Raw genomic sequence first — 12,764 nt, forward strand, 5'->3', positions numbered from 1 at the left:
CATATTGCTCAGCTTCATGAAAAGTGGGCAGATTATTTGCACAGCAAAGTGCCATTTTTCTGCATACACTACTCTGGGAATTTTTGCATGCATCCATAATTTGATGTTAAGTGCCTGCTGATGCATTATGCAGATTAGATAATGCATTATGTGTAATTCAAGCAGACCATAACTGAACCCAGGATGACATTCAAGGTCCTCATGCAGAAATCCGGATATGGCGTTGATTGCTGGTTCGGCCAGCTACCGTCTTCCCTGCATCACAACTCCTCCACCGCTCATTGTGTGTCACGCAGGATTCAAAATAGACCTCTTGACCGACAGCAGGTGCACCCTGTGTTCTATAAAACAATCCCACATCGAGTTTTGCAACTTTACTTTCAGCAGTTTTCTTTTTCCTTTTTTGGAAGAGGTGAACTGAAACTTATGGTCTGCTTTCAGGCCATTCTGCAGGGATCATGGCATCCAATTGTTTTGTCTGGGTAATGCTGCTTTTTGAAGGCTACTCTATGGTGCTGTTCAAAAAGGCCGTTTTGTGATTTTGAATGGACAATTTAGTTGCTCATTTCACCATCCGACTCTCATTTAGAGTGAGCAGTGACCTGTGTCATATGGACACTGAATGGAGGTCAGGCACCGCTAACTGTACTGCTGGGTGCAGTAAAAGACAGAGAGGTACAGCTACACCTGCGGGCCTAGACCTAGCGGTCGTGTTGACTTGTAATGACATAGGTTTAGACACATGCAAGGGACACAACTGACGAGAGGAATAAACTGAGAAACACAATGTGATAAAGCAAGGTTTGCTGACTTGATCCAATGCATTTTTTCACAGGCATGTAAACAGTAAATTTTGTGCAATAGCGTTTCTGGCACAGCTCTGTACTATTTCTGGCTTCACCCTCCTGTCATGGAAATAAGAGAAGCAAGGTATAAGTGAAGAAATGCCAACCATCTCTGCCCTTGCAAAATATGAGTACCGTGTAAGAGAGTATCCGCCAAAGATATGCATACACCTGAAAGACCAGAAGTAGGCTACATTCTGCATATATTTACCATAATCACTTTTCCCCCCTTTTTCATCAATCTGTGAGGTAACTTTTCACAACTTTTAATGTGTTTCCTTCTGAGATTTTAGTTTATTTTTTTTTTGCCTTTTCTTTTTTTAACTACCAGCTATTAGTTTTCATTGCGTTTCTCAACAACTATGTGGGTAATAAAAGCTTGAATTGACATTTAGGCTATAACGGTTGTCATCCATCCCTGTAGTACCCACCCACCCCTCCCCCTTCGCTGGGGTTGAGCTTGGCAGTGGGTCTTCTTGCGGCGGTCCATGACACGGGGAGTTATATATGCCAGGGTATTACAGAGCCATTCTTAATCCGGTTTGTCATGCTGCTCCCTCCGGAGTGGGGTAATTTCATGGTTCTGAACTGGTATTGATAGAGCCTTGGTAAATGAGGCACGCAGCAATCGTTAACTTTAATAACCATAAAGATGTGAGCATTGGAGTCATACAGGCCCACGAGAGGAAACCCATACAAGTGATTAAGAATCGACCTGTGCCGTGGCCAGCATGCACCTTGCATCTCGTATTTGTACTAATGGAATTACCTGTTAAAGATGTCAAGACTATTACCACCAATGGTGCAATTACTGCAATATACTTTTCCTATTCAGTAAACTGGAGCCTATTTCGGCGCACTCATGCATGAAGAATGTCTGTCTGTTAAAGCAGAGTGCATTAGATATGTTTATTTCTATTTTTCCTTAGGTTTCTACTCATTTATCAAACTCCATCCATATACAGCTTCTGTAAGTTCAACCTGCTGTGAAGTGGTATTCAGTGTTCTGTGAGGGCATAGCTAGACTTAGGAGTAAGCCATACCAGCAGAGGGGAAAAAACAGCATTCATTCATGTGACTCCAGTATAACTGGGTCAATGGTTCTGTCAGTCAGCTTGAGCTCTAGAGCACCCCCCCCCCCCCCCCCCTCCGTTTGCTACCCCTCTGTCCCTCACGTTTGTGGTAGCTCCAGGCGAGACTATAGCTGCAATGCCCACTTGTTTGTCTTCTTCCATTACTGTGGGTTATGCTGCCTCAGGAGGAAAGTGAAATCCAGGCCACAGACGGGTCAGTGAAAACCAGCCAAAAGCCTTCAGACTGGCTGAGGTCAGACAAACTATACGGATCACTGCAATAGGGGCTGATGGGCACTTGATAAATGGTGAATGCACTCCAGCTCCTGATGCATCAGTGACACGTAGGTCAAAATGGTTTTAGACTGGAGAAACAATGGTCAACAATGCCTCAGATTAATTTCTTATAATTTTGCTTCATAAAAGGTTCCAAAGCTGGAAATACTCCAACTGCTCCAACATCTTGAAGCCTGTCTTCTTGAGGCAACTTTTATTATTCATTGGTAAAAGTCTTATTGGTTTTCTAAGAAAGTTACTAGGGCTCAGGCATGGAAGTATGAGGTGCATTCAAATGGTTACATGACTGGGATTATAAAAAGTAAAAGACATTTCTAATTTAAATGTAGCTGCTCTCCCCTTGGATGTAAGGCTGTGCAGCTACAGTATAAACCATTCCCAGTGCTCCTAACAGCACAATCATCAACATACTGGTGAGGAACCAGCTGTGATTGTGAGGCCCATGAAAGACCACCCATCATATCACTTATATGTTCCATAAGGTGTGTTTAAACGTTACCCTAAGTCAACTAAACTTGATGTTTAAGCAACGAAAAGAAATTCTGATGAGCGTCACTTAACATATACGCAGAGGGACAGCTGGCCCACAGCCACTTTGATGCCATTGTTTCTTCAAACAAGTCATTAATATACTCACTTTTTTTTTATTTCCTGAAGAACATAAAACTAATCGTGACAAAGCATACTTTGAACTTTTAAATCTAATGAAATGCATCTGATTGAAAACCGCGCATCAGAAGCTTTTGTTTTTTTGTTTTTTAAAAGGAGATCATTTGCCATTATGCATGATTTGACTGAAAGAAAAGTTGACAGACACTAACTTCTGCCGCTTAATAAAACTTTGTCAGGGTTTGAATTGACTTCTCTGGCTCACAGTACAAGGTAACTTTGTTCACTTGTGAGGAAAAAAATAAGGCGACTGCGTCTCAATTTGTCCTCCAAATGTGCATCATTTTCAGCGCTAATTTAAAATGCTGCTCTCACTCTGCTTCATAAATGCAAACTGGGTCTCAAATTTACATTTTAGCTCTACATGCATCTACATTTATTTACTGACAAAGGGAACCATAATTCCTTTTGCCACCTGAGATGTAAATTGACAATTAAAAGTTCTGAGACTGTGGATAGCTGTCAGTTACCCAGAAGCACCAGTGAACAACAACAACAACAAGCTACGGAAAATGAAAGAAGTGCAAGAAAATTGTGGTTGATGCAACACCTGCCTGACAAAACAAAATAGGAGCTCTGGCACGCAAGCTGAAGCAGCAAGTGTGCGCTGATTAAGTTGTTATGATGAGTCCTTGAGAAGCTTAAGGGACTGCCGTGTCCCTTCACTGGGCCATATGTTATTACTTAATAACTGTAGCAGCAAGAAAAGCAGTGCAAGAGAGAGATCAAGAGAGCTTGAGAAAGAGGAGGTGACAGAAATGCTTTGCTGATGGTGAGCCAGTGATTACTGCTCTTTGCCGCTGCATAGATTACAGTTGTCGAACTGCAGCTGAGCAAAGGTGTAGTGTAAAGAGGGGTGTTTTTTTCATCTGGTGCCGACATTGTTACAAGTACCTTAATTTTTCTGTCAAAAAATTTCTAATTCAGTGTGATCAAAAGGCTGTCGGTTGCCAGCTTTCTATGTCACTCTGAATATAAAAAGCAGCTGTCACTTCCTGTGAACTTGAAGCCTTTAGGTGTTGCAAAATAAGCTGTCATGCTGCTGTGACCTTGAGAATATGCACAGCAAGACAGTGATCCATCTATCTACTCTATGGGTTTAAAGCAGCCAAAGTTTCGTCTCCTTTTTAAGCCTTGGTATTGGACAGATGTTTTTAAACTATATCAATATATTTCCAATACATTTATGGTCACATAGTTTGATGCTGCACTACATTTCTTTCTTAAAGCCCTTGTTTACATGCAACTCGTGTCTCGCATCTCACTCGACGTCTGACCTGGCACAGGGAAACACGATAGAGGTCCACACTGCCAAAAAACATGGTTAATAAAATGAAAATATTTTAATTGCTTTAAAATTGTTCACACTTTTAAAGGTCAGATAGTGTGCAACAAAACCATGTTATTTGGAAAGAACAGCAGAAACAGATACCATCCATAAATGAAAGCACTTCAAATGTTTTTCACCGATTACGTCAACAATGCATTAAAGTACAGTGTGTTAAATTTTGTTCCCAGTTGACAGCCTTTAGTGCTTTTGTTGCTTATAAACACTCAACAATGAAATTTTATATATATATATATATATATATATATATAAATTGTGAGATATACAGATATATATTTATTGCTTGTAAGCTACATAGTCAAGCTACATAGAAATCTGTTCATTTAAAAAAAAAAAACCCTGTTGTGATCTGTAAATCTGGGGTTTCATGTTTACATGTCATATTTTAATGTTGGTGTTTCCAGTGATAATCTCCAAAAAACGCATGTCTGTAATTATACAAGAGACATTTAAGAGGCATAGTACTCTAATAGTAATCTATTGATCTCTGTGGTCAGTAATTTAAGGTCCCAGCTGTAATACACATTGTACCCTACTGGATTCACATCCTGGCTGTCGATCTAAATTCACTCCTCATTTAACCTCAAACTGTCGCGTTCATAGTAATTCATTTATATTTTAAATAAACAGTCACACAGTCCAAAGCCATGTAATTAGTGGGGTTAGGTTAATTGGTGATTCCAGAATGCTTGTAGCTGTGAGTGTGCATGGTTGTCTGTCTTTGTGTGTTAGCCCTGTGTCAGAGAGCCAACCCTGTCAAGGCTAGCGAAGCAGACTCAAGCGCAGACCACAAACTCCTTCAAACAAGAGTGAATTTATTTACAGTGCTCTCCACAGTGAAATATATATACAAAGGGTGTTTGGGGAAAGGGGGCCAGGGTTCCAGGGTCCGGGAGTGAAAGGGGCAGGAGTTTAGGGAGGGAAGATTTCCACACGGCTTCCTTAAACGCAAACAGCTCCTCTTCTCTCCACCACCACTCTGGCTCACACTCAGTCTCCAGGTTCAGGCGTCCTCACGACTTAAACTTTGTAGATTGCAGGACGACTGACGCTGATGGCTCAACGATCCAGCAACGAGTAGAGCAGGTCCGCCATCTTAAGTAGCACTCTAATTCATAATCAGCGGCAGGTGTGCTGATCATCCCCAGGTGCGTGGGCCAGGGACGGGAGCCCACGCTGAGCTCCGCCCCGGCAGGAGAAAGAGAGAGCGGGAGAGAGCGAGAGAGAAAGAGATAGCAGAGGCGAGAGAGGGAGAATAAACAAACAAGGCGTCTGACTGACGTCAGCTGGCGAGGTGCTGGGACCATGACAAACCCGTCCAGGGTGGATCCTGCCTCTTGCCCTTTGGTAGCTGGGATAGGCTCCAGCCCCCCGTGACCCTGATAAGGGCCATGAATGAACGCATTGAATGAATGAAAGAATGAATTGCCATCTGTTAAGCTATGTTTCTGTCATATTTAAATACTTTTTAAAAACATAGATGTTAATAATGACTGTATGTGTGATGATGTTTGCTCAAAGTTTCATTCATACTGACCCACCAGATATATACACATCCATACGCTGCGATCATTATAGTAAGGTAAATGTTGTCTGTGTTATGTGCCATTTTTTAGTGTAATCTTTTCCACCTCTGTCAGTCACACACAGGGTGGATGGAAAAGAAGACTTGCTAATTGAATGATAATGAATTCTTGTTCCTGGTGTCTCTGTTTCTTGTCATATTTGAGTTTTAGTTTCTGTTTTTGTTTTATCCAGTTCAAAATTAATATTTAGTTCCCTCTGTGTTTCACTTTGCCTTTCCATTGCACATTCTTTCATTGTGAATATTTATTTTCATCTTTCATGTCTACTTGTGTCAGTTATTATTTGTTCATTTTCTGTTTTACTGTGACAGTTTTTAGTGTGAGCTACGAGTCAATTTGATCCTGCCTCCAGCATCCTGCCTTTGGGTCCACACCTCTGCGCCCTCCACAACTAGACTTGGCTTTAGAAGTGCATTAACCTTTCATGTAAAAACCTGATGAGTGTAATTTTCGACACCACCTGTTCAAAAAGCTTAGACATGTGGACATTTTCAGCTGCTTGTAACCCCGTATACATGCCACATAACAGACTGTTACAAACACCCCCAAACGAAAGCTGCCTGTATGGACCCAACTAGCTAATGTTATAGTTGCTGCTGTGGAAAACAACATTTAGTATATATTGTGCCCTGAATTAATAATGACATTTATTTAGTTTGAAAAAAGAGAGTAAGAATATGAATAAAGAACAGAATAGGGAGCACTGAAAAGATAAAAATATGATTTGGCTGATTTGCATCTGACTTTGTGAAGACACCGTTTCACTGCTGCAAACTCGGCACCTGAATGGTCCACAAACCTAGAGAAAAGTTTGTTTTTCCTTTTTTAATGTTTCCCTGTCTTAAAGATTGTAGCATCTTACATATGGCTTTGAGTTCCCACCAAAATGGACAAAAAAACTCTACTTGGTAGAAAAATACCTGCATTTACAGTGGGGCAAAAAAGTATTTAGTCAGCCACCGATTGTGCAAGTTCCCCCACTTAAAATGATGACAGAGGTCAGTAATTTGCACCAGAGGTACACTTCAACTGTGAGAGACAGAATGTGAAAAAAAAAATCCATGAATTCACATGGTAGGATTTGTAAAGAATTTATTCGTAAATCAGGGTGGAAAATAAGTATTTGGTCAATAACAAAAATACAACTCAATACTTTGTAACATAACCTTTGTTGGCAATAACAGAGGTCAAACGTTTACTATAGGTCTTTACCAGGTTTGCACACACAGTAGCTGGTATTTTGGCCCATTCCTCCATGCAGATCTTCTCAAGAGCAGTGATGTTTTGGGGCTGTCGCCGAGCAACACGGACTTTCAACTCCCGCCACAGATTTTCTATGGGGTTGAGGTCTGGAGACTGGCCAGGCCACTCCAGGACTTTCAAATGCTTCTTACGGAGCCACTCCTTTGTTGCCCGGGCGGTGTGTTTTGGATCATTGTCATGTTGGAAGACCCAGCCTCGTTTCATCTTCAAAGTTCTCACTGATGGAAGGAGGTTTTGGCTCAAAATCTCACGATACTTGGCCCCATTCATTCTGTCCTTAACACGGATCAGTCGTCCTGTCCCCTTGGCAGAAAAACAGCCCCATAGCATGATGTTTCCACCCCCATGCTTCACAGTAGGTATGGTGTTCTTGGGATGCAACTCAGTATTCTTCTTCCTCCAAACACGACAAGTTGAGTTTATACCAAAAAGTTCTACTTTGGTTTCATCTGACCACATGACATTCTCCCAATCCTCTGCTGTATCATCCATGTGCTCTCTGGCAAACTTCAGACGGGCCTGGACATGCACTGGCTTCAGCAGCGGAACACGTCTGGCACTGCGGGATTTGATTCCCTGCCGTTGTAGTGTGTTACTGATGGTGACCTTTGTTACTTTGGTCCCAGCTCTCTGCAGGTCATTCACCAGGTCCCCCCGTGTGGTTCTGGGATCTTTGCTCACCGTTCTCATGATCATTTTGACCCCACGGGATGAGATCTTGCGTGGAGCCCCAGATCGAGGGAGATTATCAGTGGTCTTGTATGTCTTCCATTTTCTGATGATTGCTCCCACAGTTGATTTTTTCACACCAAGCTGCTTGCCTATTGTAGATTCACTCTTCCCAGTCTGGTGCAGGTCTACAATTCTTTTCCTGGTGTCCTTCAAAAGCTCTTTGGTCTTGGCCATGGCGGAGTTTGGAGTCTGACTGGTTGAGGCTGTGGACAGGTGTCTTTTATACAGATGATGAGGTCAAACAGGTGCCATTCATACAGGTAACGAGTGGGGGACAGAAAAGCTTCTTACAGAAGACGTTACAGGTCTGTGAGAGCCAGGGATTTTCCTTGTTTGAGGTGACCAAATACTTATTTTCCACCCTGATTTACGAATAAATTCTTTACAAATCCTACCATGTGAATTCATGGATTTTTTTTTCACATTCTGTCTCTCACAGTTGAAGTGTACCTCTGGTGCAAATTACTGACCTCTGTCATCATTTTAAGTGGGGGAACTTGCACAATCGGTGGCTGACTAAATACTTTTTTGCCCCACTGTATACCATTATATAATTTATTACCATTCAGCCTAAGATAACAAAATGTGATTGATTGATTTATATGTATTTTTTGGCTTATATCAGACAGCCATACGCCCTCTAAACCATCTGTTTTTAGAAGAGAGTACCCATCCTTAAAGTTTTTTTTCTTCTGAAATTGAACATGAAATATAACTAATAAAGTACAACTTTTAATCCCCAATTATTAATTTGTCCATCAGGGAAATAATTACAATATCTCATAACAGGCGATATGGGATATTAAAAATTATTTTCTCCAGCAGTAAGCTTGAGGTCTTCATCTGTAACTGGAGTAATTTTATGCTGTTTGACTGATGATGCAACCCACAGTCCATTTCTGCAGAAAGTAAACAGGGAGTCAGTTTTGACCGGTTTTTACTTGTGGATTATTTCTGGCACTGTAACATTACACAAGCATTAGAAACTCAGGTTAAACCAGACTAATGAAAAGGTTTAGGCTTGATTAACACTCAACACCATACTCCAATATAGTCTTAAAGACACTAGTTATTTTAGAAGCATTAAGGCTGCTCATGAATTATAACACAGAATACACAGTAGGATTCAATCTCTAAACTATAGCTTCTCGCTGAAAAGAATATCTGATGTACTAACTTGGTGCATTTATATTGTATATCTGTAAAAAGTTATTTTATAGTTAAGTTCAGAGTGGTTTCCACAAACATAAACCTTGATAACCAGAGGAAAAAAACTTTGATATGATCTATGCCTTCTTATCTTGCACTCTCATTCCTACTTCTCATATATATCTCTACTTTTTACAGCCTTCCTTCATTAACACCTCCTAATTGGCCATTGGGCTAAGCTGAAAACAATGAAGCATTGATTTCCTTAAGCATAATCACCTCATCCACTCATTTAATGACTGCTGTCACTGTAGGCTGCCGAGAGAAAAATGACCGGTCAATGGTCCCATCGATACCCTTCACCTTCCTTCACCAAAGGCTAGAGTGCACTGCCACCCACTCCATCTTTGCAGTTTGTTTTAACCCCTTTAGTTGCCTGACAGGCTCCAAGCACTGCATCCATCACAACCACAGTCTTAAGCTGTTCTGATCCCACATTGCACCAGAACACACACTGATTACCACTGTGCCCGTGAGCAGAATAAATCTGTTATGAATTACCACACAATATATGCATCAAGACACAAACCACCAAATGTATATGAAGATAATAGATGGTCGTTAACCTCACTCTGAGCTCTTAGTTACCTGAATGGCAATATGGCTTGTCCAAATGGCCATTTGTTGTCTAAGTTGCACTAGTGACTGGCCCAGAAGAGTAATGAAGCTGCTCTTTCCTCCACATACCAGATGCTTCATCGTGATCATGCTTACTGTTGAGCTGGGGGATTGCTGGTAATTTTGTCAGTCATACTATATTTTATGTACCGCATTAAAAAAAAATCACAGTAATGCACTGTCCTTCCAGACAACAATTACTTTTTAATTTCTTTTACTGAAGGTGCAAAACAACTGTGAGAGCCAAAAGCATGTTATATACTATACTATGGATTTTTATTACAAGCAATTGATAATGCTCGGATTTTTTATCTGAGTTAACATATCTTCAAAATTCATCAACTAATTAATTGGGCAAAAGTTTCTAATGCATCCTGCCCTCATGGTGAAACAGCTGTCAAGATGATTCTTTCCAACATCTGTCCAGGGCTGGACTTTTCTAAACAATCCCAAAGGCAAAATGTAAAAATATGATCATACAGCACTGCCTCATTGGTCATTCAAAACCAAGTATGTATGATTATAGCTGACTTGCATGGGTATGACAGTTTAAAGTCTACAAACATTTAGATTGGCACTCTGCGACAGTTCACGTCCAGCTGTTTTTTTAATCTATGACCAGAATTGTTGGTTCATTGGCACTCTGTCTGTTTAGTCAGCTAAATAGTAACCATATTCAATTCAATTCAATTTTATTTGTATAGCGCCAAATCACAACAACAGTCGCCTCAAGGCGCTTTTCAGAGCATTCAGGGTCACCTGGTCCAGCCCTAACTATATGCTTTAGCAAAAAGGAAAGTTTGAAGCCTAATCTTAAAAGTAGAGATAGTGTCTGTCTCCCGAATCCAAACGGGAAGCTGGTTCCACAGAAGAGGGGCCTGAAAACTGAAGGCTCTCCCTCCCATTCTACTTTTAAATACTCTATAACAGCGGTCCCCAACCTTTTTTGCGCCACGGACCGGTTTATGCCCGACAATATTTTCATGGACCGGCCTTTAAGGTGTCGCGGATAAATACAATTAAATAAAACTAGTACCGGTACCGAAAAAAAGAAGATTTATTCATAACACACGTGAAAAGACCAAGGAAAACCGAGTAAACGAAAAAAACGATAACAAAATAATGCTGAAAACCGATAAAAACCCTGAAAACTATACATTTCACACCTGAGCCTCAACTCTTGCGGCCCGGTACCAAACGACTCACAGACCCGTACTGGTCCAAGGCCCGGGGGTTGGGGACCGCTGCTCTATAACTATATATACATTCCATTTGTATAAAATCTGCCTTCATGGTCTCATTATGCGACTTAATCTCTGCTGCTGCTGACTTCCTAAGCTGAACTGTAACTTGTACAAAAGCAAAGTTCAACATCAACAGGACGTCTTTCATTTGGCTTCACTTGGCAGTTGGGATAAGCAGACACAAAAAGGTGGTTATCAGATTGAATTTTACAGATTAATATTGTTATTCCATTCTGCATAATAGGCCTACAGATTTAGTTCTTATTCTTTCAGCTGCAGTGATGTTGAACAGCCTGAGAGAAAGTAAAGACTAAATAATCTATAAAAACAGAATTCAAGGGTAGGATCTACGTGCAAATTTAAATTAAAGACGAAAAGTAAAAATACTTCTGTTTTAGGATCATACATTAAGTCTTATGCAACAATAAAATTGTATTTGCAGCCAACATGAAAAAAAACTTGCACACATGCACAGGGAATAGAGTTCCTGCTAATAATCTGTATTTATTACTCATCCTCATCAGGGAAGACAAAAACTGTAGATCCTTTAGACCTTCTTGCTAGGATTGATCTTCCGGGAATGATGATGCCGTTGTTTTCTAAAGAACTGTTTAGTCCTTCGGTTGGGAGCAGAGCACAAGTTACCATGGCGATGTAAAGTAAACCAGCTACATGATACTGAAAACCCAGAGTTAATCCTAACATTACCTCACTAAGCCCAAATCCTGCTTTTTGGTTCCTGTGGTCTTGCAGGTTCATGACTCTCCTTGATGTTGTGCTATTATTTATTTCAGACTTTCTTCCCTCTTCAAGTGCTCAATTTGTTTGTTTTGTATTGGTTTGTTTTTTTTTTGGGCGGGGGTTGAGAGTCCTAGAATGTACACCCTTCCATGATTAAATGAAACCGTATTACCATTTGGGATAAGTGGTCCATTTTCTTACCTAACAGAGTCACAAAGTGGAGAAACAATGAATTTTAACTGTACTTCCACTGAACAACTAAGTCCAGCGACACAGATCAAGATCATTCTCATCACATTCAAATAAGAGATGCGAATATGTTAGGGTTTACTTTGGTAGTACCTTGTCAGAGGTTTTCCATTGAAAGTCTGGTAGCGCTAACCTGCAGATCATGTATCGTATTATTGGTGTGGGGATTCAGGCCAATTCAATATTCTATGACGCAACATTAAATCCTCTCTTATCTAGCGATCTGCTTTGACTTAAAAGTAAGTCCGCAGGTCAGGAAACTCTCGCTAAAATATTCAACAAGGCAACACATTGTGAGGATTGGGGTTTTAGCAGACTCGAGGGATTGTTCTCCTCACTTTTATAGTCTGTGTTCTGCTTCCTCCTGCCTAGAAATATCAAGACAACAAGCACGGAGAAAGTGACATTAATTCTGCACGACAGCGCGGTCCAGCAGGATTGCAAATGTTTGCCTTTTAATCCAGATCTCATCGGCCTTTGGTCTGGCCGAGGCAGACATTGATGGGAATGGGAGAAGAAAACTGTTGCCAAACTTGTCTAGGCTGCTGGGAACTCAGTTCTGTAATTCATGACCCGAGCCCTTTCAAACATTTGCACAACCAGCCCGGCCAGAGACATGCACACACCGGTGATTGTCATGCCAGCAGAAGCAAGTGCATTGTGTGAGCACAGCAGGATGTCCTCTTTAAAAAGCCATATCGCCACAAAAATAATGCACAGACAAGATTAAACGTGGCATTTGGTTGTCTCCCTCTCTTTCTGCAATCTATCTGTTCTATTCTGAATATAGGAGAGAATAAGTTAAACTCTCCTCTCCTCTCCCCTTGTCCTGGGATGAGCTCCAGTTTAATTGCTGGACGCTGGTGTCTGTTGTGGTGCCTGTCAAAAGA

At 41.0% G+C, this 12,764-nt stretch overlaps 1 protein-coding gene across 4 annotated transcripts in view; it reads left to right on the forward strand.

Annotated features, from left to right (window-relative positions):
* tafa1b (TAFA chemokine like family member 1b) overlaps positions 1-12,764 on the forward strand; it is a 119,646-nt gene that overhangs the window by 83,274 nt on the left and 23,608 nt on the right. The window lies entirely within an intron of this gene.

This window comes from Neolamprologus multifasciatus, chromosome 5 (assembly GCF_963576455.1).
Source record: "Neolamprologus multifasciatus chromosome 5, fNeoMul1.2, whole genome shotgun sequence".
Classification (NCBI taxonomy): domain Eukaryota; kingdom Metazoa; phylum Chordata; class Actinopteri; order Cichliformes; family Cichlidae; genus Neolamprologus; species Neolamprologus multifasciatus.